The sequence below is a fragment of the Notolabrus celidotus genome, chromosome 8 (assembly GCF_009762535.1).
Source record: "Notolabrus celidotus isolate fNotCel1 chromosome 8, fNotCel1.pri, whole genome shotgun sequence".
Taxonomy (NCBI): domain Eukaryota; kingdom Metazoa; phylum Chordata; class Actinopteri; order Labriformes; family Labridae; genus Notolabrus; species Notolabrus celidotus.
In genome coordinates this window covers 1,867,513-1,891,639 of record NC_048279.1, presented here as the reverse complement: position 1 = coordinate 1,891,639, position 24,127 = coordinate 1,867,513, and the positions used below count along the sequence as shown (strand labels likewise).

Genomic DNA, 24,127 nt, shown 5'->3' with positions numbered 1-24,127 from the left:
CCCACAGGAAAACTTGTCTTGGCAAGATGCTCCATTACACTTGCCAACAGAGATACAACACACCTACACACATGAACATGGATCATACATAAGCATACACTCGATGAGTGTGAGCTCTTGAAGAGATAATGATTAGATGTTACTATAAATATTAAAACCAGGGCCTTGATGTTTAAAAGGTTTTATTAGTGTACATTAGAAATCCACTTTTCCTTTTTAAAACATCCAATGGATATTTGATGGACTTTTGGTCTGGTTTTAACGAAAATCTGGATCAGCCTGATCCAGATCCTCTGATTTACCACAGCTCCAAATGAGACTACATGAATTGTCCACAGGGTGTGCCAAAAACCCTGCAAAACAAAGGTTCCTCAGATATGCTATAAAGAATATAATTCATGTTAGATGGATCATATTATGGGGACTCAATCAATCAATCAATCAATCAATCAATCAATCAATCAATCAATCTATCTATCTATCTATCTATCTATCTATCTATCTATCTATCTATCTATCTATCTATCTATCTATCTATCTATCTATCTATCAATCAATCAATCAATCAATCAATCAATCAATCAATCAATCAATCAGTCAATCAATCTTTATTTGTATAGCATCAAATCACAACAAACATTATCTGAAGACTCTTTTACAGACAGAGCAGGTCTAGACCACTCTATGTCAAATTATGAACAGAGACCCAACACCAAGACAGGATAAGACTCAGTCTGACCCCACCTTAATCCACCATGAGCATTGCACCTCACAGTATGAGACGAGTAGTAGTAGCTGTTGCTGCTGGAGTCCAGCACGTCCACAGCAGGAGGACGTCTATGGCAGCTCAGAGGAACCTACGAGACAAGGGAGCTCAGGGACTCCAGAAAGGTCTATGGTTAGTAACTTTAATGGGACAGGGAGAGTTAAAGGAAGTGATGAAGGGGTTTGGGGGAAGGGGGTGAGATAGGATCCCAGTGTGTTAGTGTGTCTGTTCCCCCGGCAGTCTAAGCCTATAGCAGCATAACTAAGAGCTGGTCCAAGCCTGATCCAGCTCTAACTTTAAGCTTTATCAAAAAGGAAAGTTTGAAGCCTACTCTTAAAAGTGGAGAGGGTGTCTGCCTCCCGGACCCTGACTGGTAGATGATTCCAAAGGAGAGGGGCCTGATAACTGAAGGTTCTACCTCCCACACTACTTTTAGAGACTTTAGGTAGGACCAGCAGGCCTGCATGTTGGCAGCGTAGAGTTCTAGAGGGGTAATAGGGCACTATGTGCTCTTTAAGATACGATGGTGTCTGATCATTAAGAGCTTTGTCGGTCAGAAGTACTTAGGGTACAGTCATTTTGTTCCTGTAATCCAGCCTCAATCCAGCCCTCTGATGGGGTCAGGGTAATCCAGATTTTCTGAAGCAAAGTTATACTAATGCTGTTGAAAAGTTTTCAACAGCGGTTTAATCTGTCTGGAACCGTTTTCAAGATGTGATCCAATCTGACAGGTTAAATCTGATTGGATTACTTTTGAACAGCTGTTGCCTGATGCACCAGCCCTGTATGAGTTGTGTCTTAAATTAGGGTTTAAAGTCAACACACAATCATCAATGAAAATAAGGGAGATGCATGGAGGCGAGGAGAGCTAATCAAAAAGGACACACAGTGGGGGAAAGTATCATGGATTTTGAATGTCCAACGATCCGCCACTAACATTTCAGTCTCGTCACTGTCTCTTAATGGATATGAGAGGAACCATTTCGGAACCAAAAGAGCCGTCTCTCATTTCTGAGCTGAGCCAAATGATCTGAATTCCCCTCACTAATGCTTACACTGGAACTGTCTCAGCAGGTGCAGCCCTTTAAATATAAGTAGTGTGCAAACTTGGCCCTGAATTAGAAACAAAGTTCAAAGCATAAGGAGTACTGTGCTTCTGTGATTATTTGGTATTAAACTTCATTTATTCTTCTTTAACAACATCACAGAGATAGAATCCACATTACACTCAATAACACTGAGAGTTTTGTCTTCTGCAGAAGTCATACTGAGACAGTAGTAGAGGTATTTTATCTAGAAGTGACAAACGTAACTCAACAAAGGGAAGGAGGACAAAAATTAAGAGCTAACCTGCAGTGAGGGGAGATGTAAAAGTAGTATGGGAGGTAGAACCTTCAGTTATCAGGCCCCTCTTATTTGGAATCATAGGCGTGTTATGTTAATCTACAGCTGATTGTTCCTGTTTATCATACAGACATGATTACATGAAGAATAGAGAGGAGGAGATGAAATACGTGGCTGATGTGTGGGGATCCCGGAAGTGCTGTAAATGCGGGAAATACAAGACGCCAAGCCGACCAATCACAGGGTTTGCAGTCTGCGTCGATTCTATGCGTTGTTACATTTTGGAGGAGGTGCAGGTGCAGCTATGTGCCTAGGCCTCTGCGTTGGTACGGGAGCTACGTGGACTTCCGGCGTAGGATACGCCGTTGATTCGACCCAGGAGTATAAATCGGCCTTAAGACTGCAGGGGGAACTGGCGCACTGACACACTGGGATCCTTTCTCACCCCCTTCCCCCAAACCCCCTCATCACTTACTTTAACTCTCCCTGTCCCATTAAAGTTACTAACCATAGACCTTTCTGGAGTCCCTGAGCTCCCTTGTCTCGTAGGTTCCTCTGAGCTGCCGTAGACGTCCTCCTGCTGTGGACGTTCCAGACTCCAGCTGATACGGACGTGCTGGACTCCAGCAGCAACAGCTACTACTACTCGTCTCATCACTATCACCTCTCCCTCTCTCTCTTATTCTCCTCTATCCCTCTTTCCAGACCCAACTCGGTCGAGGCAGATGTCTGTCTGACATGAGTCTGGTTCTGCTCGAGGTTTCTGCCTGTTAAAGGAAGTTTGTCCTCTCCACTGTAACTAGCTAAATACTGTGAGGTTCAATGCTCATGGTGGATTAAGGTGGGGTCAGACTGAGTCTTATCCTGTCTTGGTGTTGGGTCTCTGTTCATAATTTGACTCAGAGTGGTCTAGACCTGCTCTGTTTGTAAAAGAGTCTTGAGATAACGTTTGTTGTGATTTGGCGCTATACAAATAAAGATTGATTGGTTGATTGATTGATTGATTGACTGATTGATTGATTGATTGATTGATTGATTGATTGATTGATTGATTGATTGATTGATTGATTGATTGATTGATTGGTTGATTGATTGATTGATTGATTGATGTGGACTGGGGAAACATTGGAGTCTTTTCCCTCTGAGTAAAAGAGAGCACCTATGCAAGGATGAAATTGCACGAGACTTTTATGAGCTCACACAGTCTGACAAACACACTCGAAGGGATTCAAACATGAGAAGTTTACAGTCAGTTTGTGGGTATGAATCATTGATAATGACCCGGAAAGACAGAATATAGTGCAAGGTCACAGAGCAGCTGAAATTAAAGATGAGTAACTGAAAGTCACACTTGCGTCACGAACAGGATTCGAACCTGTGCGGGGAAACCCCATTGGATTTCGAGTCCAACGCCTTAACCTCTCGGCCACCGTGACTACACACAAGTTTGATGTTATCGTCCTAGCATTGGTGTCATGGTGTGAGCTCCAGTGTCCCAATAAAGGTTTGATTAACTTAGATATGCACACGGTTCAACTCTTTAGTCCTCACAGAGCAGAGAAGCATTCACACGCTGACATAAACATTAAATCCTGTTCATTGACGTTTAGCTCTTTTAGCTCGCAGAGACCAGATTGTAGAGTTTCTCCGTCTGAAACAAGCGGCAACCTCCGGCCGTGAGAATTGAAGCCATTGCGGAAGTGTTATAAACTTCAGTTAATCAAGTGTCCACTGGACAGGGGAAATGTTGGAGTCTGTTCCCTCTGAGTACATGAGATTACCTCTGTAGACCAGGGACAGAAAAGGCCCAGTAGTTTAGATAACAAAGGGGCTACAGTATTTATCTTATAGGTCATACTAGATTCATTTTGTTGCTCACCACCTGTTTGCCTCCTGAACCCTGCATACTGTGTAATCCCAAGCATGCAATAAGGATGCATTAAGGAAACATTAGTGAGGAGCCTCCTTTTCTGCATTCTGAGAGGATTTGTGTCAAAAGAATTAAAGAAATTAGTGCATATTCAAGAATTATACAGCTTTCACAGGAAACAGGAAACAATGCAGGGCATGCAGTTCCTCCTTCCAGCAGCCTGTAGTTTAAACACTGTGATAATCCTAACCTGACAGATCTGCCTCGTCATCCCCAGGACTCCTCAGGAATGTCACAGGTGTTGCGACGGCGTCTGCTGCCAGACTTTCATGTCTGTAATTTTCCTGGAGTAGCACAGAGGATGTAACAGATGCTACCTACAGACTTCACCATGGTTACTGCTATGCTCAAGTGTAACTGTGGGTGTTGGCTTCACATTTCTCAGCTCTGTGCTGGAGTCCTGGTCACTGCTGCAGTTCTGTCTCACTCACAGGGAGGACTGTGGTGTCTGAATGGCTGCATGAGGCAGTTTTTTTGTTATCTATCTGTTTATTCCATCTCTTCTGAATGTATGACACACCTGGATTAAATATCTTAGAGTCTTCGGGATCTTGATCTTTCGGTCTGTTCTTAGAACATCTCAGGGGATTTCTAGATTCATTTCTAAGTGACCATGAAACCCTGAAAGGACCTGTTGATGCTGCTGCTGTAAGAATGATCTACCCCAACTCTGCAGAGAAACACAGAGTCATATAGAGATGGTGTTCTGAGGGTTTTTGGTCTCTACAGTGAATGTTAGTGGATAGGAATCTCTCTTGTTCATGAGTAATTTATTCCTTCAAATATTTCATATATACCTTTAAACAATAGTTCCACTGTCATTCTGTGTCACACTGATGTATGTAAACGGTCTTAATGTTTGGTCCCAAAATCTGGAAATAAACATGTGCTGATTGGTTCAGAGATCCATTCACATTCAGGAAGTAAAGCTTAAATACTGTAACCATTTATTCCTGCTTTGTTCCAGGTTGTAACTCAATGCTCAATTATTTTAAGGTTAGCATATGACCAAAGTGAAGCTAATATTGATGACATTCATCTTTCTTCATCTTAGCTAGCCCAAAATACGGTTTCATAATAACAATAATAATAATAACAATAATAATAATAATAATAATAACAATAATAACAATAATAACAATACTAACAATACTAACAATACTAACAATAATAACAATAATAACAATAATAACAATACTAACAATAATAACAATAATAACAATAATAACAATACTAACAATAATAACAATACTAACAATACTAACAATAATAACAATACTAACAATACTAACAATAATATTAACATGTTTTAATAATAATAAAAACAATAACAATAGTAATAATAATAATACATTTTATTTAAAGGCGCCTTCTCAGCACTCAAGGTCACCGTACAGGGTAGAGTTAGTAAAAAAGAACAATATAAAAATTAGGCTGATAAAATCAACAAGGCATGATACAGTGTAATCAATTAATAAAAATGTAATGAACAGGATCAGATGTGGTGCAGTGAAGAGGTAGTATCAGAGTTTAAAAAGATGTGTCTTGAGATGTGATTTGAAAATGGAAAGAGAGTCGATGTTACGGATGTCTGGTGGGAGGGAGTTCCAGAGGCGGGGGGGGGGGGGGGGGGGCAGACCGGCTGAAGGCTCTGGACCCCATGGTGGTTAAGCAGACGGGTGGTGTAGTGAGGTGAATGGAAGAAGAAGGCCTGAGAGTGCGGTTGGGTGTGTTGATGTGGAGAAGTTCAGAGAGGTGTGGAGGAGCGAGGTTATGGAGGGCCTTAAGGGTGAGGAGCAGAATCTTGAAATCAATGCGAGTTTTGAGCGGTAACAAGTGAAGCTGCTGAAGGACCGGAGTGATGTGATTATTGGACAGGGTTCTGGTGATGATACGAGCAGCACAGTTCTGGACCAGTTGGAGTTTATAGATGAATTTGAGAGGGAGACCAAAGAGGTGGGAATTGCAATAATCAGTGCTTGATGTTGTGGTACAGGAGGACGCTGGTGGTCGGGCAGCTTTTTAGAAATGTTTTAGGAACCTTGTTCAATTCATCAGCCCATGTGACGATGTGTTTGACAGAAAGAGCAGGTACTTGAGTACATGAGCTGTGTTTTGATGTTAGCTGACGGGTTCTCAAATATATTTTTTAACTTCAGATAAGATCCAACGTCTCTCCAGATTTTCATCATCCGTTTTCTATCAAATCATCGTCATCAACCTTTATTTAAGCCTCCAATATCACTGAGGTTTCCCTCATTTAGAGATATAATTAAAACAAACCTAAATTAATGAAGTGTGTAACTCTCAGTAAAAACATCTGCATACTGAGATAAAGTGATCTGAGGTGACTGACCAGTCCATGAGAAACAAGAGTCCATCTTCAGAGTCTGTTGAAATCATTGCACAGGTCTGAGGCGCAGATGAAGAGACAAGTTCGTAGAGCGGGGTTAAGAGGGGGAAATCTGTTTTCTCCAGAAGCTTACAACACAGGAAATTAAAATATGACACTGTGCACAGTTGAAAAATAGAATAAATAATAACAATAATAATAATGATAAAAGTGAATATAAAAAAATATATATATAACAAATATAACAGATATATACACAATGTACACTTCTATCTTATGAACCGATAGTAAGATAAGTTGTTGCACCAGGTTTTTGACCTCACACAGTCTGACAAACACACTCAAGAGGGATTCAAACATGAGAAGTTTACAGTCAGTTTGTGGATGTGAAACATCGATAATAACTCAGGAGGACAGGACATAGTTCATGGTCACAGAGTAGCTGCCATGTAGTGAAATGAAAGATGACTAAGAAAATTACTTTTGCGTCACGAACAGGATTCGAACCTGTGCGGGGAAACCCCATTGGATTTCGAGTCCAACGCCTTAACCTCTCGGCCACCGTGACTACACACAAGTTTGATGTTATCGTCCTAGTGTTGGGGTCTAGCTGATACGGACGTGCTGGACTCCAGCGGCAACAGCTACTACTATCCGTCTCATCACTATCACCGCTCCCTCTCTCTCTCATTCTCCTCTATCCCTCTTTCCAGACCCAACTCGGTCGAGGCAGATGGCTGTCTAACATGAGTCTGGTCCTGCTCGAGGTTTCTGCCTGTTAAAGGAAGTTTGTCCTCTCTGCTGTAACTAGCTAAATACTGTGAGGTGCAATGCTCATGGTGGATTAAGGTGGGGTCAGACTGAGTCTTATCCTGTCTTGGTGTTGGGTCTCTGTTCATAATTTGACATAGTGGTCTAGACCTGCTCTGTTTGTAAAAGAGTCTTGAGATAACGTTTGTTGTGTTTTGGGGCTATACAAATTAAGATTGATTGATTGATTGATTGATTGATTGATTGATTGATTGATGTGGACTGGGGAAACATTGGAGTCTTTTCCCTCTGAGTAAAAGAGAGCACCTATGCAAGGATGAAATTGCACCAGACTATTATGACCTCGCAGAGTCTGACAAACACACTCAGAGGGATTCAAACATGAGAAGTTTACAGTCAGTTTGTGGGTATGAATCATTGATAATGACCCGGGAAGACTGAACATAGTGCAAGGTCACAGAGCAGCTGAAATGAAAGATGAGTAACTGAAAGTCACACTTGCGTCACGAACAGGATTCGAACCTGTGCGGGGAAACCCCATTGGATTTCGAGCCCAACGCCTTAACCTCTCGGCCACCGTGACTACACACAAGTTTGATGTTATCGTTGTAGCATTGGTGTCATGGTGTGAGCTCCAGTGTCCCAATAAACGTTTGACTAACTTAGATATGCACACAGTTTAACTCTTTAGTCCTCACAGAGCAGAGAAGCATTCACATGCTGACATAAACATTAAATCCTGTTCATTGACGTTTAGCTCTTTTAGCTCGCAGAGACCTGGTTGTAGAGTTTCTCCGTCTGAAACAAGCGGCAACCTCCGGCCGTGAGAATTGAAGCCAATGCAGAAGTGTTATAAACTGCAATTCACTGAGCGTCCACTTGAGGCTGGCTGAAGAAACACCAGAAACCACATGCACACCCATTCAAAGAAGAGTCTTTAAAAAAAGATTTTTTGAAAAGTGCTCTACAAATCAATGTATTATTATTATTATTATTATTATTATTATTATTATTATTATTATTATTATTATTATTACTGTTTTTTAATTTTAGTTTTTTTAGTTAATTATGCTGCAAAAACATGTTATTGTGGGTCTTTTTTAGTGATAGTGCTTGGACCTTTTCATGAAACATTTTACTTTTATTTGTCCAAAAAAAAAAACGCTTCCCTGGATTCCTATCTGTTTTTAGACATATTCAGAATTTTAAAAAGTCTGAAATTTGACATCAAAATGGTCACAAACACATCGTGGACACAAACAGAAAATGTGCTGACACAAACAAAGACAAACTCGTTTTTAAGCTTCAGGTCTTGAAGAATCAGACCAGCAGAGTCGTGAAGTGTTTAAAGAATCAGAGTGAGCACCCACAACACAGCGCCATGTAACAGTGAAGAAACAACACACACACACACACTCACACACACACACACACTGCTAAACACAGAGAAATAGCATCACAGATGTTCCCTCCTCCACTTAACACTTTACTCAGCACTTTTCCTCTTTCATTGAGTTTTAAACGAGCAGCCGTGTGGAGGTAAACACCAGCTCCCACCTGCATCCTCCCGTGTCTGCCATTCCAAAGACATAACAATAACAGCTTGGCTATTTAGAAGAGCCCAGTACAATCTCATCCCATGATAAAAGGAGGGGCGGGAACGGTGATAGATATACCCCGGCATATTTCAGAGGACAGGAGTGTGTGTCTTTGTGTGTGTGTGTGTGTGTGTGTGTGTGTGTGTGTGTGTGTGTGTGTGTGTGTGTGTGCGTTATCAGAGAGTGCTTAACTAAAGACTTCCAGTCAGCTGGAGGCGAGTTCCAGTCACTTCAGAATACACTCATTAATCACGGCCAAAACCTTTTACTGCTGCATCGGACGAGGAAGAGGGGAGGGCTGTGTGTGTGTGTGTGTGTGTGTGTGTGTGTGTGTGTGTGCGTGTGCGTGTGCGTGTGCGCGTGAAGGGAGGCGGATCTCTGCTCCAAGAAAACTTCTATCAATGTGTATGACTGAGCAGGGACGCTCTCCTATTAATGAAATGTAACGAATAGACGTGTTTAAGCATTATTGCCCCATAATGCCTAATGCTACGTAGGATTTATCTTCCCCGACCTCCCAAACGGCTCCCCGGGCGCCCAGCATGCCCAGATAAAGCCAGCCAGGAAGCTGAAAACCAATCATTCTGGCCAGAGCTGCAGAGCTCGATGGGATTTACTGTCAAGCTCCTTTATCAGTTTAATAAAGTCCCGCTCTTCATCCGTCCGTCCAATAATCCCACAGGTCTTTGTACCTAGGAGAGCATGAGCGTCAGTCTTGAAGGTAACTAAAGGAGCTGCATGCTCCTGCTGTCATTAATTACATCTCATTTAAAGCCTCCTGCAGCTGAAATGTTACTCTCTCATGGAAGGAGAAGGAACCAGCGTCTCATTAGACGGTTTTAAAAGAAAATTAGCTTTGTGGGCAGTTTTTGTTTAAGACATGTCTGTAGCAACAGAAGCCCAAAGCAGACATGTGTTCATACTTTTTTACTCAGTTTTACAGGGGTAACAAGTTGATTTGAGCTGTTTTCTGAAGATCTGGACTTCACCTCAGATAATCATCTGACATGGTAAATATGTCAAACAGACCCTCGTTGTATAAATCAGCCTTTAGAGACCGACCAGGATCACTAACACTCATTTCAGTCTCTATTCTCTGCAGCTCTGACTTGGAGTTAGGCGCTACATCTCCCCACCTCACTCTGGCTGTGCAGCGAGCCCCTTCCACATCCCCACAACTGTCTCCTCTCTCTCTCTCTCTGTCCCTCATCTCCTGAGCAGCAAGCCTCATCTACGTCAGGGTCCCTGCTGTATCTACTGTAAGAGAGGACGTGTGGTTTGATACAGGCTGATAGACTTGAACATTTAAGCTAGGTTGATTTTGTGGTGGTCAGTGGCTGTGTTGTGTTTATTTAACCTTTCTGTAGATCAGTGGTGTCTAAACTTTTTTTGAAAGAGGGCCACATTTGATGTTGTCAGAATACCTCAGGGCCATTGGCTCCTACTGAGACTTAGGAATCATACACGTTATATATGAAATATCTATTTAATAACAATTATTTGAAATGTTTTCTCAATAAAACAGTAACTAAGAAGTCCTCAGTTCTCCGCAAGCCACGTAAACATTAGCAAATGTTATCTTCTTCTGGAGGAAAATGTTTTTCATCAGGGTCAGGCAATGTGGGAAAAATATTGTCTCACTATTTTCCTATGGCATGATCAATATCTGGATTTCATCACACTTCTTTTTCATGTTGTTTTTAAGACTGTTCTGACCAGCAGACAACATTTTAAGAACAAAAATAATTATTTTCCTGAGTTCTGAAATTTTTTTATGGACCAATTTTTGCCTTTTCTGTAGCATTTCCTAATTTAGATTTTGTCTTGTGTCCTCTTTTGTGTCTTCTGAACTTTTAGTGTTCATCAAGAACATTTTCACATTATGATAAAAACATTGATTTGAAAAACCTGTCAACTTTAAAAGTTCTTGTGTTTCCTCCTTGCAGAATTCCCAGTGTTTTGGCTTTTATACAAGTGGTCCAAAATAAGCTCTTTGAGACGTTTCTGGATTGACTTTTGTTTCAGAGGCTCAGGGAGTAAGGGGTTAATGGTCATGCTCTGCCTGCATGCATGAGTCATGCAGCTCGTTAAGCTCTGTTCAGAGTGCGCATGTTTGGGGAGAGACGGGCAGAGCAGTAGTTTGTGTGCCTAGTTGTTAGTTTACCTGCTCCTCCTGTTCCTTCCTTTCACAGTTTTAGTTGAGTCGCTGATGAAAAGTAAGTGTTTTGATTTCGTGTATAAGTATTTTGATGAGTGTGTGTTTATATCCCTTTATTTCCTATACATTTATACATGTCAGTGCATTATTAGTTTACTGTGTACCAGCGCCTTATATGTTTACTGTGTGTGATTTATTTTCCAGACTACTACAATATTCCTATTTAACTGTGTGAGAAAGGAAATAAATACTGCTGGCCGTACGGCAGCTAAGTGCACGCACCGTCTCCTCATCCTTCCATGTATCCTGATCAATACACCGTCCTGAAAACTGCCTACACTAAAACGAATTAGCCCTACCTACCTTTACCTCTTCAACAACTTTAGTTTTGTTTGTGCGCTTGAAAGAAACTGCAAATGTACAGATGATTCAGAAGATGATTAATTTCTTTGCTATAAATAACACAATTTAAGATAGAAGCTTGGGGCCATAAATAAATGGATCTTGGGCCGCGATTGGCCGTACTTTGGACATGCCTGCTGTAGATCATCCTGGTTTATTTCTTCTTTAATGTCAACTTAAAACTTAAAAAAATGGTTTGTTTCTTAAACCTCTCTTCATTCTAGTTTTTTGTCTCCTCCTGTCTTTCCTGCACACCTGTTGTTTTTGCGACTGGCTGTTTCTAGAGTTTGCAGTAACAGGAGGAGGGCATTGACCAAATACAACTTTCAATTGACATGTCACAGGACAAACAGCATGAACGGAAAGTAAATCATGTTTTGACCCACTGTGTCAAAGAAAATTGGGAAAACAAAATAAAATGTAAGCTTTATATGTGAGTCGAAAAACACAATTTTGACCAACTCTTCCAGCAGACCTGATCCAGGACCTGGGAGGTACAATCGACTTGGAATTGCAAAGATGGTGGCTATATGCTAATGCTAGCTAACTTTGATTGGCCAGAAACAGGGCAAGGGGTTGGAGTCTCTTGGCTGTTGCAGTCAGCCTCAGTGGTGTTACGACTCTGGATGTGTCACAGATTTATTGTGTTACTGTGCAACTGTTTGTGTTGGAGTGAGTGTTCTGTATGTGTTGTGGATCTGTGTGTGAGCGCTCTGTCAGTGTGAGGAGCTTTGTTGTGAGTCAGGTGGGTGGAGATCGGGGTTGGCTGGAGGAGCCGTATTGTTATTAGAAATTCAGATCTTTAGGATTTTGTGATTCACTAAGAAGTTTTGAGTAATTTCTGGTTTTAATGAGCAGCAGAAGTGTGAGCTGACTTTTCTTTGGTACCTGGAGTTCAGTTCAGTTCAGTGTTTTTGTTCAGGTGTTTTAAAAATAGATCATTTGTTTTGTTTATTGTTTTAGACCATAGTTATTAACTTCTTCCTGATCTACCAAGGGACCATGGAGAGGAACATTTTATTTTTTAAGTTATATTTTTTGGGTACTTTTGTCTTTATTGGGTAGTACAGCTGGAGAGAGACAGGAAACATGGGGGGTAGAGAGTGGGGGAAGACATGCAGCAAATGGTGGACCGGCCGGGAGTCAAACCAACGACCTCTGCAACGAGGACTGTGGCCTCTGTACGTGGGGCACTTAGACCACTTAGACCAGTAGGCCACCAGTGCCCGGAGGAACATTTCTTAAACTTTATGTTGCATTGGGGCGCTGTTGGCCTAGCAGTCTAAGCACGTACCCCATACACAGAGGCTATAGTCCTCGCCGCAGCGGTCACAGGTTTGACACCCGGCCTCAACCATTTGCTGCATACCCACTCACTACTCCCAGCATTTCCAGTCAAAAAATGCCCCAAAACATAACTTTAAAAAAATAAATACAACTTTAGGTTATGTTATTTTTATGTATGCAGTTGTTTGCTCTTTCTCTTTTAACAGCACTGCTTGGTCACACGCCTGTGTCTCCCATCTGCCTTCACTGACTTCCTAGAAGAGATTAAGGGAAAGTCTGCAGAAGGAAAAATAACGAATAATACTGAAAAAACTAAATCAAACTTCAACTGAACTTTGTAGTCAAAGGAAATGATTAACATGAAAAATGATTGAAAATGTTCAGACTATTGTTATCTTGGTACCAGCTCAGTCCATCAGGAAATGAAACAATGATGTAACATCACAGTTTATGCAGATGACACAAAACAGTGCACATAACGAGGGGAGGGGAGCCAAACGAAATGTAAAAAGTCCTATAATTCAGATGAATTATAAATTATTTAAGATTCAAGACACACATAGAAGAACCATTTATTTAAACATCCAGTGGTTTTAAAGTAACTTAATCATCCATGTAGAGTTGTGTCCACTTGATGAATGTAGGTCAGTCTCACCAGCTCAGGGTTCAGGGTCCATTATGTCCAGACAGGCAGTAACAGACGATGATGACCAGGGCTGATGGGAACCAGTCTGATGATGTAATGGTTACAGTCCATTAAATACAGGCATAAATAACAAGAGTGGGGGGGTTACAGGGACGCTGGTTTCATTCTCTGTGACCTGTTGAGCTGTGTGCTTAATTATACCATTCATTATAAATAAATACATAAATACAAATGTGTGTGACTCTAAAGGAACTATATTCTAAACTCTTAATAGATTTGTGATAATTAACATCTTCTCATTAAGATTGACATTTTTCAAATTAGCAGTTGGGTGTAATTCTTCAATAACTCCTCAATAATCAACATTAACATCACACTAGAAGCAGACAAGGTTTCTCATAGGAAGCCATTAGACTATTGATCCATCGATCAATCTAAGTTAGCACATAGAGACAGAAGAGATCAGCAGGGGGATCCACATGCAGAGAGGAGCTCCTGAGCTCCATCTGAATGATGTGAATGATGACCAGACCGGATCATAGACACATTACGGTCTGTCTGTCCTCTTTGTCCCACAGAGAGACAGGCAGACACATGATGGTGACGTGTGGCAAACTTATGAAATAATAAAGAATGAAGTACGTACTCTAGTTAAAAATCTAATTTGTACAGTATAGAGCAACACTGCATGTGAAAAGAAGAAAAACACAATAACCAATACATTCTCACTTATATCTCAGCACTTAAATTCAAACTCTGTTCAGAGATTTTGTGCTTACCCGGGAACAAATCCATGATGAGAAACTGATGAATGTCAGAACCTTAATACTGGGTCAGTGGGTTCAAGAGGAAATCTCCTCCTCAGAGCAGTTTGTGGGTGAGACCCACAACTTCAGGATGGATGTAGGGTTTAAAATCCTTCTTTTAACCTACAAAGCCCTTAAAAATCCGGCACCCTTGTATCTTAAAAGCTCATAGTGCCCTATTACCCCTCTAGAACTCTACGCTCCCAACATGCAGGCTTGCTAGTTGTTCCTAAAATCTCTAAAAGTAGTATGGGAGGTAGAGCCTTCAGTTATCAGGCCCCTCTCCTTTGGAATCATCTATCAGTCAGGGTCCGGGAGGCAGACACCCTCTCCACTTTTAAGAGTAGGCTTCAAACTTTCCTTTTTGATAAAGCTTATAGTTAGAGTTGGATCAGGCTTGGACCAGCTTTTGTTATCCTGCTATAGGCCTAGACTGCCGGGGGAACTGACACACTGACACACTGGGATCCTAGCTCACCCACTTCCCCCCAACCCCCTCATCACTTACTTTAACTCTCCCTGTCCCATTAAAGTTACTAACCATAGATCTTTCTGGAGTCCCTCAGCTCCCTTGTCTCGTAGGTTCCTCTGAGCTGCCGTAGACGTCCTCCTGCTGTGGACGTTCCAGACTCCAGCTGATACTGACGTGCTGGACTCCAGCAGTAACAGCGACTACTACTTGTCTCATCACTATCACTTCTCTCTCTTACTCCCCTCTATCTGTCTTTCCAGACCCAACTCAGTCGAGGCAGATGTCTGTCTGACATGAGTCTGGTTCTGCTCGAGGTTTCTGCCTGTTAAAGGAAGTTTGTCCTCTCCGCTGTAACTAGCTAAATACTGTGAGGTGCAATGCTCATGGTGGATTAAGGTGGGGTCAGACTGAGTCTTATCCTGTCTTGGTGTTGGGTCTCTGTTCATAATTTGACATAGAGTGGTCTAGACCTGCTCTGTTTGAAAAATAGTCTTGAGATAACATTTGTTGTGATTTGGCGCTGTACAAATAAAGATTGATTGATTCATACCACGCGGCATTCCCGGTCTAAAAAATGAGTCCAATGTGGAAGTGCTAAGAACTACAGTTCATGGAGTGTCCACTTGAGGCTGGCTCTGGAAGTACCAGAAACCACATACACACCAATTCAAAGAAGCTGATCTTAACAGCAGAAATAAACATGTTTACAGCCTGGTACAAAAGACGAGTGTAGTCTGAATAGCTCATTTCTTGATCGGCACACTGTGTGGGGGGGTGAATTTTTTCATCATCTCCTACAGACACGTCATGGACAGCTCAGACATCATCCATGAGTCACATCAGAAGGAATGATAAGTAATGTACTGCCTGTAGTTTGGAGGATGAGTAGGCTGGTGACGATTGTGTAACGTTAAAATCAGCCAATGGGACTGCCTGACCCATGAATCCGACTGGTCCTATCTAAGAGTGTATGTTTCTCTGCACACACCTGACACTGTGGAGGTACACTCAGAAGAAAAGAGCAGAAAATGGCAAAATATCATCTTCCGTTCCAGGAAGTGGGACAAACATATAACATCCTGCGTTCTGCACAAACTATGGCATATCCTGTTACTGATTCTGCTTCATCTTCTTAATCAATCGTGGTGATCAACAGCATGCTGGACCTTCTTTTAATTGAACATCATGTTTCCAAGGGGAATATATATCAGTGTAATCAACATGGGAGAGAGGCAGACTGAGAACAGCGGCCTTCCCTTAATGTTAATGAATTAGGCGAGTTGCTTGTAACACATCAGGTTGTAATTAAATGATACGGTCGGGGCATCGACGAGCACAGGGCGTATTAGATGTGCTACTTAATGTGACCAGGCAAATCCAAGCAGCGTATCGATCAGACGCTTAATGTTCTCAGGCTGAGCCTCAACCCTCGACCTCCATTTCATTTTCCAGTCATTACAGTCGGCCTGCAGGATTTAGTGCAGCTGCAGGCAATACGATGATGCAGCCAGAGACGGATAAAACGCAGGAAAAAGAAGGGGCAAATCTGAAGTATACTGTCACCTTTATCCCTCTCCCCCTGATTCAGATCAATGGTACTTTGCTAATGGCTAAATGCTAAATATACCTGTCTGCTGCCGGTGAGAGAGCATTTCATCTCAGCCTCATTCCATCAGGACGAGCCCCCAAAGCTACCGTGCCGGCAGACATATCGGAGCCCCGCTAGATCTGTATCGATAAGCCCGTGATTTGGGATGTTGGAGGGCACAGGAGGAAAGGTTTAGGAGCGATGGGAGAGGAAAGGTATCGATTAGCACTCCTGTTCACAAAGTTCAACTGCAGTGACTTCTTGGCACTGCATTACACAATAAGATGAGTGGAGATCAATGAGGTGTCATGGAGGGAGCTGCTTTTAAGAGAGAGATGGTGCCGGGAACAGAATAAAGAGAGTGTGTGTGTGTGTGTGTGTGTGTGTGTGTGTGTGTGTGTGTGTGTGTGTGTGTGTGTGTGTGTGCATTTATACACAGGTGAGAGCTCCAGGTCCTGAGAGAGTCAATAAACTTTATTTCTTAATCATGCTCATCTTTATAATCAATAGAAACACTGACAGATTAAACACTGAGCCAACCGGGCACAGGTCCAAGGGCCAGAGGGACCAAGGGACCCAGGATGACGAGCCTTCACCAGACGTAGTCATTTTTGGTTATGGAGGTTGGAGCAGAGCTGTGAAATTGAAAGAAATGTTCTCTCCAGGTGAGGCAGAGATTCATTCCTCCTCTGTGTCATTAAGCACAGCTCAATAGTCTGCTGATAATTACTGGTCTGTACTCAGAGCTTAACAAGATCTTTAAGCTTGATGAACATGAGCTTCAGCTGAGAGCTGCAATCTGTCTCTAAGAGGCAGGCAGAGCTGCTCATGGATAGTTAGCTTTGTCAACCACATCCTTACCCAAGCTCCAGAGAGAGAGAGAGAGAGAGCAACCTGTCATCTTTTAGTATGGGAGGTAGAACCTTCAGTTATCAGGGCCCTCTCCTTTGGAATCACCTACCAGTCGGGGTCCAGGAGGCAGACCCCCTCTCTACTTTTAAGAGTAGGCTTCAAACTTTCCTTTTTGATAAAGCTTATAGTTAGAGCTGGATCAGGCTTGGACCAGCTCTTAGTTATGCTGCTATAGGCTTAGACTGCCGGGGGAACTGACACACTGACACACTGGGAGCCTATCTCGCCCCCTTCCCCCCAACCCCTTCATCACTTACTTAAACTCATTAAACCCATTAAAGTTACTAACCATAGACCTTTCTGGAGTCCCTGAGCTCCCTTGTCTCGTAGGTTCCTTTGAGCTGCCGTAGACGTCCTCCTGCTGTGGACGTTCCAGACTCCAGCTGATACTGACGTGCTGGACTCCAGCGGTAACAGCTACTACTACTCGTCTCATCACTATCACCGCTCCCTCTCTCTCTTATTCTCCTCTATCCCTCTTTCCAGACCCAACTCGGTCGAGGCAGATGGCTGTTTAACATGAGTCTGGTTCTGCTCGAGGTTTCTGCCTGTTAAAGGAAGTTTTTCCTCTCTGCTGTAACTAGCTAAATACTGCGAGGTGCAATGCTCATGATGGATTAAGGTGGGGTCAGACTGAGTCTTATCCTGTCTTGGTGTTGGGTCTCTGTTCATAATTTGACATAGAGTGGTCTAGACCTGCTCTGTTTGTTAAAGCGTCTTGAGATAACGTTTCACTAGCAAGCACCACGCCACACAAGGGTATAAGTTGAACATTTAATGAATTAGTTGTGTGTGGTGTGCCCAGCAGAAGGAGACTCAGGATGGGGGTTCCGTCTCAGCGTTATCCTGCCAGAGCTGATCTTGACCCAGGTTGTGCCTGGAAGTAGACAGGGCATAGAAGGAGCGAGCACGAGTTGAGTAGGAGAGGACAAGGAAAAAGGTTAAGTGCAGTAGAGTAAGGTGAGGGAGGGTGGGTTGAAGAATCACAGACAAGCAGTTGGAGTAGGCTGGCTATGTTTAAGTAGGCTTGTCAGGTGATTGAGGGTAAGGTTTAGGCGTGGTCCTGCTTCATTTGTTGTGATTTGGCGCTATACAAATAAAGATTGATTGATTAGCCTTTTCATTTTAGGGGATGTCACAACCATCTCACCCACATCGTCTTCATGAAGCAGATTGTCTCTGTGTGTTTGGGTGTTAGTGTCAGAACATTTACACAAATATTTATCCAACAGATTATAGTAATGTGTGTTTCTAAATTCTGTCTGAACAGGTCGTATCAGATCAGTCTCTTCAGATTAAGGTGTTCACATCAGGCTTTTTATTCTGATCAGACCGTATTCCCATGATTCTGCTCTACATAAACTAAGCTGTGTCTTCTCTTCTCCTCACCTTGTTACCTTCTTGGGATTTCCCAGAAGTGAAATACTTCAATATTTATAACTGATTCATGGAAACATCTGTCCTTATTTCACTGAGATCCAACCATGCCTGGAGTCACAAGGCCAAGGTTTCAAGGTTGTATCTCCCATTATTGCATTTGTTTTTACAGTTTTTACTAATTCAATCTTTTCAAATATTCATTTGTTTTCTGTACTGATACTTTTAAAAGCTTCATAACACTATTATTTATCCGCCTGGCTGTGCTCACACTACCTGTTAAACTAAGACAGAGCTTTAACTCTCTGAAGAGGATCCGACTTCAGTCATAAATATCAAGCAGAATCATCCCCTTTCTGACGTGTCAACTAAAGCTGAAAATGAAGAGGCTCAGTCAAAGTATCATTTATGGTAGGGCTGTTGCGTTGGATTTAGCTGATGGTTGAAGTATTGCATCAAACTTCCTCCAGATCTGTGTCCGGTCTGTCTCCGATCTGCTGCAGTCCGGCTCCGTGCTCTCTCGTCCGTCAACACCCACTGGTTTTTGTTTTCAGAACACAGCATGGAGCAGGACCGCCGGACAGCTGGAGTCATGTGACCGAGGTTTTCCCACTGTAATCACTGAATCAAGGATTCTCCTCCTCCTCTCCTCATCCATGTTGTCTTTCTGGTCCTCTGAAAACCTCTGGAACAGTACGTGTTAGCAAGGGGAAATATCTTCAGTACTATTAGATAGCTAGCTAGCTGGTGACATATTTCATGAGAGTAAGCTAAGCTATCTAAGCTAATAATTTGCCCAGGTGTGATTTTGGGTTTCACTCCAGGAGAAGGTGAGACAGCCACTGTCAGTCTTCTGTCCCAGAAAGAGTCATAGTCACACATATGGATCCACTGCCTCTGACGTTAACATGCCACAAGTTACAGCAAACCCTTCCTTTGTTGTTGTTCTGGTGATAACACAGAGTGTTTTATTCTGAATTAACCGGATGTTTTCATTTTGTTTTGGTGAAACCTGACTTCCTGTTCCGCTCCATCTGCTCTGTTGAGATTGATGCGTCGTGCTCCGGCATCCGGCAAAAATAGAAGTCTTGTGTATCTGATCCAGAGGACTCCGACCTGCTGGATCAGAGACACAGCCAGAACACAACGGAGCGAATCCAGTGGAAGTTAACACATTGACTAGAATAAAAACCTATCAGATCCGGTGCTGTGACAGATCAGAGACAGACCGGACACAGATCTGGTTGAATTTGTCCTGTTGCGGCTGACTGACGATTCAACCAAACAAAAACCAACACGCCGCGGAAGGCTAAGCACAGGAGTTTACCTGTGACGCGCACTCACAGAAACACACATCCACTTCTAATGCTCGTTAATGCTCTTTCTTTCTAGCGATGCGCAACTTGAACAGATGCTTCATACAATACAAGACAAAGTACAGAACGGCAAAACTAATGTGGTGTTAAGCGTAGCGGTCAACAGAAAGTGTCCCTCCCGACTCACCCTTCCTCGTTAACAAAACCAACAGACTACAGGTGCGTGGACTTATTTGTAACCACCGCACACACACCCACAGTGACGTACCCACCACTCAAGTGCCAGCAGAGTGCACACACCCCCCTCACATCAATATACAGCACTTACCAACACGTCACATATAAAACACACACATATGGCTCCTACATGTCCCTTACAGCTCATCAGTGTGTGCGTGTTATGGGGTGGCTGTGGCTCAGTGGTAGAGTAAGTCGGATCTCATTTGTGTGTTCACTGTGACAGATAGACAATGCCGGCCAACATTTCTGACATGCCAGATATTTTCAGGTGAAGCTGACAGTGCCTTCCTGAATGCTCGGCTAACGACATGCAGTTGGGCTGACAGCTGCAAAGTGAGTTGTGTGACTCAGAAACCGGGTCAACATCATCATTCTGAACTCACAGGGCAAGCCTGGCTTTGATATAAACTACATGGACTAATGTGAAGATCAATAACTTGAACCTGTTGTGTATCTGTTTCTATTTTGGTAATGTTTTATTCTCTTGTTCAGACAAACTCATGAAAAATGGAAGATAAGATAAGATAAGATAAGATAAGATATTACTTTATTGATCCCCCGGGGGGGAAATTCAGTTGTTACAGCAACCCAGACATAAGTACAGTCAAGAAAGAAGTTTCAATAAGTACAAAATAAGATAAAAAAAAGTAAGTACAAAATAAAAATTAAAAATAAAACAAAAAATAAAACAAAATAACATAGAATAAATAAAATAAAATAAAATAAAAATAAGTAAAATAAAATAGATAGAATACAATTTAGATATATACAATGTTACAAATGGAATTCAAATTAAATAGCAGTAATTACAGGCAGTATTAAAAACGTTTCAGTAGTGACAGGTTGACATGGTGTGATTATGGTTGGTAATGACAAATTAAGCAATAAATAGAAAGAATATTTGTATGTAATATGACCATGGGTTGTACTTAGAATAGTGATGTAATTTAACAAAATATAATATAGCAAGATAATTATATAATACAGTATATTATACATTATAATGCCAGCAGCAGTCAAGAGAGAGTTCAGGATGGGATGATGGAGTGTGATAGACAGAGCAGGGATGTTATGGATCTGTTCATGGGGATGGGGGGGGGGGGGGGGGGGGGGGGGTCAGTGGTCAGCATGGTGCAGTCTGTGGCCCCCGTTACTGTTTAACAGTCTGATGGCAGTAGGCACAAAGGAGCGCCTGAAGCGTTCAGTCTTGCACCGTGGTGGAATGATGCGCTGACTGAACGAGCTCCCCATCAGCCACAGCTCATCATGGAGAGGGTGAGAGGGGTTGTCCAGGATGGCTCGCAGTTTGTCCATCAACCTCCTCTCAGCCACTGACTCCAGACTGTCCAGTTCTAGACCAACCACAGAGTGGGCCTTCTTTACCAGCTTGTTGAGCTTGCTGGCCTCACCCGTCTTGAAACCTCCACCCCAGCACGCCACGGCAAAGAAGAGAGCACTGGCCACCACAGACTGATAGAAGGTCTTCAGGAGCCTGCTGCAGACACTGAAGGACCTGAGTCTCCTCAGGAAGAATAGTCTGCTCTGTCCCTTCCTGTAGATGGCATCAGTGTTGGTGGACCAGTCCAGTTTATTGTTTATTTGGACCCCAAGGTACTTGTATGAGTCCACCCTCTCCACTTCCTCCCCCTGGATGAGGACTGGGGCTGGGGGCCTCCTGTTCCTCCGGTAGTTCACCACCAGCTCCTTAGTCTTGCTGATGTTGAGCTTCAGATGATTGCTGTCGCACCACGTGATGAAGCTCTCTATCAGTCCTCTGTACTCCTCCTCGTCATCTTCAATCTTCGTACCCACCATCCTCTTCAGAACAACAAACTTATGGGATTCTAGTTCTTCTCATGGTCAGTAGTACTCATAAAGAGGGAATCATTAAAACATCTGTGTGTGGTTCAGTGTCAGGAGACTTCTTTGATCTTGTATTAAAGGACACAGAGGTTGTTCATAGTAGACGTTTAACAGTGTTGCATTGAGGAGTAACTCTTTGACTCCTCTCTGTTGCTCTTCTGTCCTGGTCAGGCAGGTTGAGAGATGTTGATCCAGTTATCTGAAATAAGTGGAATAGTTTCCTCTCCACACAAGCATGATTATTAATGAAGCTCCTCCAGGCACCAAGTGTCTCTGGGCTGGAAATGAAAGCTTTGAAGCTAATGTAACTTTTACATATTAATGGTGACTTGTGATGAGAGCAACTGTTGTTGACATCTGAAAACACTGCATGCTGATGTTGTTGAATAAGAATTCTGCTGCTATAAAAGGTCAGCTCTATAGTAGATGAGATATAAAAGCAGTAGTTTAATGAATCTCACTTCAATTCTCTGGCAGAAATCCCCCTGCTGGATTCAACAGAGAAAAGGAAATGTAGATGAGACGATGGAGGTCACAGTCAGGGGCATCTCTCGCTTGATACGAGTATCATCAGACATTATCATTTTGTTCAGTTTGAGCGCTCAGAGAGCTCTTAATTGTTCTTTACTTTGAAGTCTTGAGCAGTGGGTGGATCGTGTCGCTCTCCTGCTCCCATACACTGCAGCAAAACATGGATGCTGCATTGAAGTGTCGAGTGTACCCGTTAGAAATATAAAAGTAGTCCACATTTAGATAATTTCACACTGCTTTTCACAGACTGAACTCAGGACGACCACATGTGAAGGCTGGATGGAGGTGAGGTAGAAACCAACATGCAGCAAACACAACTTTTACATCAGTTTACGGCTGAAAGGTCACAGCTCCCATGCTGTGCTCCAGCTCTTTGATGTGATAGTCTCTAAAAGTAGTATGGGAAGTAGAACCTTCAGTTATCAGGCCCCTCTCCTTTGGAATCATCTACCATTCAGGGTCTGGGAGGCAGACCCCCTCTCTACTTTTAAGAGTAGGCTTCAAACTTTCCTTTTTGATAAAGCTTATAGTTAGAGCTGGATCAGGCTTGGACCAGCTCTTAGTTATGCTGCTATAGGCTTAGACTGCCGGGGGAACTGACACACTGGGATCCTATCTCACCCCCTTCCCCCCCAACCCCCTCATCACTTACTTTAACTCTCCCTGTCCCATTAAAGTTACTAACCATAGACCATTCTGGAGCTCCAGGTCCTGAGAGAGTCAATAAACTTTATTTCTTAATCATGCTCATCTTTATAATCAATAGAAACACTGACAGATTAAACACTGAGCCAACCGGGCACAGGTCCAAGGGCCAGAGGGACCAAGGGACCTAGGATGATGAGCCTTCACCAGACGTAGTCATTTTTGGTTGTGGAGGTTAGAGCAGAGCTGTGAAATTGAAATATGTTCTCTCCAGGTGAGGCAGAGATTCATTCCTGCTCTGTGTCATTAAGCACAGCTCAATAGTCTGCTGATAATTACTGGTCTGTACTCAGAGCTTAACAAGATCTTTAAGCTTGATGAACACGAGCTTCAGCTGAGAGCTGCAATCTGTCTCCAAGAGGCAGGCAGAGCTGCTCATGGATAGTTAGCTTTGTCAACCACATCCTTACCCAAGCTGCAGAGAGAGAGAGAGAGAGAGCAACCTGTCATCTTTTAGTATGGGAGGTAGAACCTTCAGTTATCAGGGCCCTCTCCTTTGGAATCATCTACCAGTCAGGGTCTGGGAGGCAGACCCCCTCTCTACTTTTAAGAGTAGGCTTCAAACTTTCCTTTTTGATATAGCTTATAGTTAGAGCTGGATCAGGCTTGGACCAGCTCTTAGTTATCCTCCTATAGGCTTAGACTGCCGGGGGAACTGAAACACTGGGAGCCTATCTTGCCCCCCAACCACCAAACCCCTCATCACTTACTTTAACTCTCCCTGTGCCATTAAAGTTACTAACCATAGACCTTTCTGGAGTCCCTGAGCTCCCTTGTCTCGTAGGTTCCTCTGAGCTGCCGTAGACGTCCTCCTGCTGTGGACGTTCCAGACTCCAGCTGATACGGACGTGCTGGACTCCAGCAGCAACAGCTACTACTACTCGTCTCATCACTATCACCTCTCCCTCTCTCTCTTATTCTCCTCTATCCCTCTTTCCAGACCCAACTCAGTCGAGGCAGATGTCTGTCTAACATGAGTCTGGTTCTGCTTGAGGTTTCTGCCTGTTTAAAGCAAATAAATGTTTTATAGGCAGTTTTGGGGCCATTTAGAGATTTCACAAC

The 24,127-nt window shown here is 42.8% G+C and overlaps 3 non-coding genes across 3 annotated transcripts; all 3 read right to left on the bottom strand.

The window, feature by feature from the left end:
• Positions 1 to 3,464: 3,464 nt before the first annotated feature.
• Positions 3,465 to 3,546, bottom strand: trnas-cga. Its single transcript has one exon. It is a non-coding gene; the product is annotated as a tRNA-Ser (tRNA).
• A 3,333-nt stretch (positions 3,547 to 6,879) lies between these two features.
• trnas-cga lies at positions 6,880 to 6,961 on the bottom strand. The gene has a single exon. It is a non-coding gene; the product is annotated as a tRNA-Ser (tRNA).
• A 704-nt stretch (positions 6,962 to 7,665) lies between these two features.
• trnas-cga lies at positions 7,666 to 7,747 on the bottom strand. Its single transcript has one exon. It is a non-coding gene; the product is annotated as a tRNA-Ser (tRNA).
• Positions 7,748 to 24,127: the final 16,380 nt, after the last annotated feature.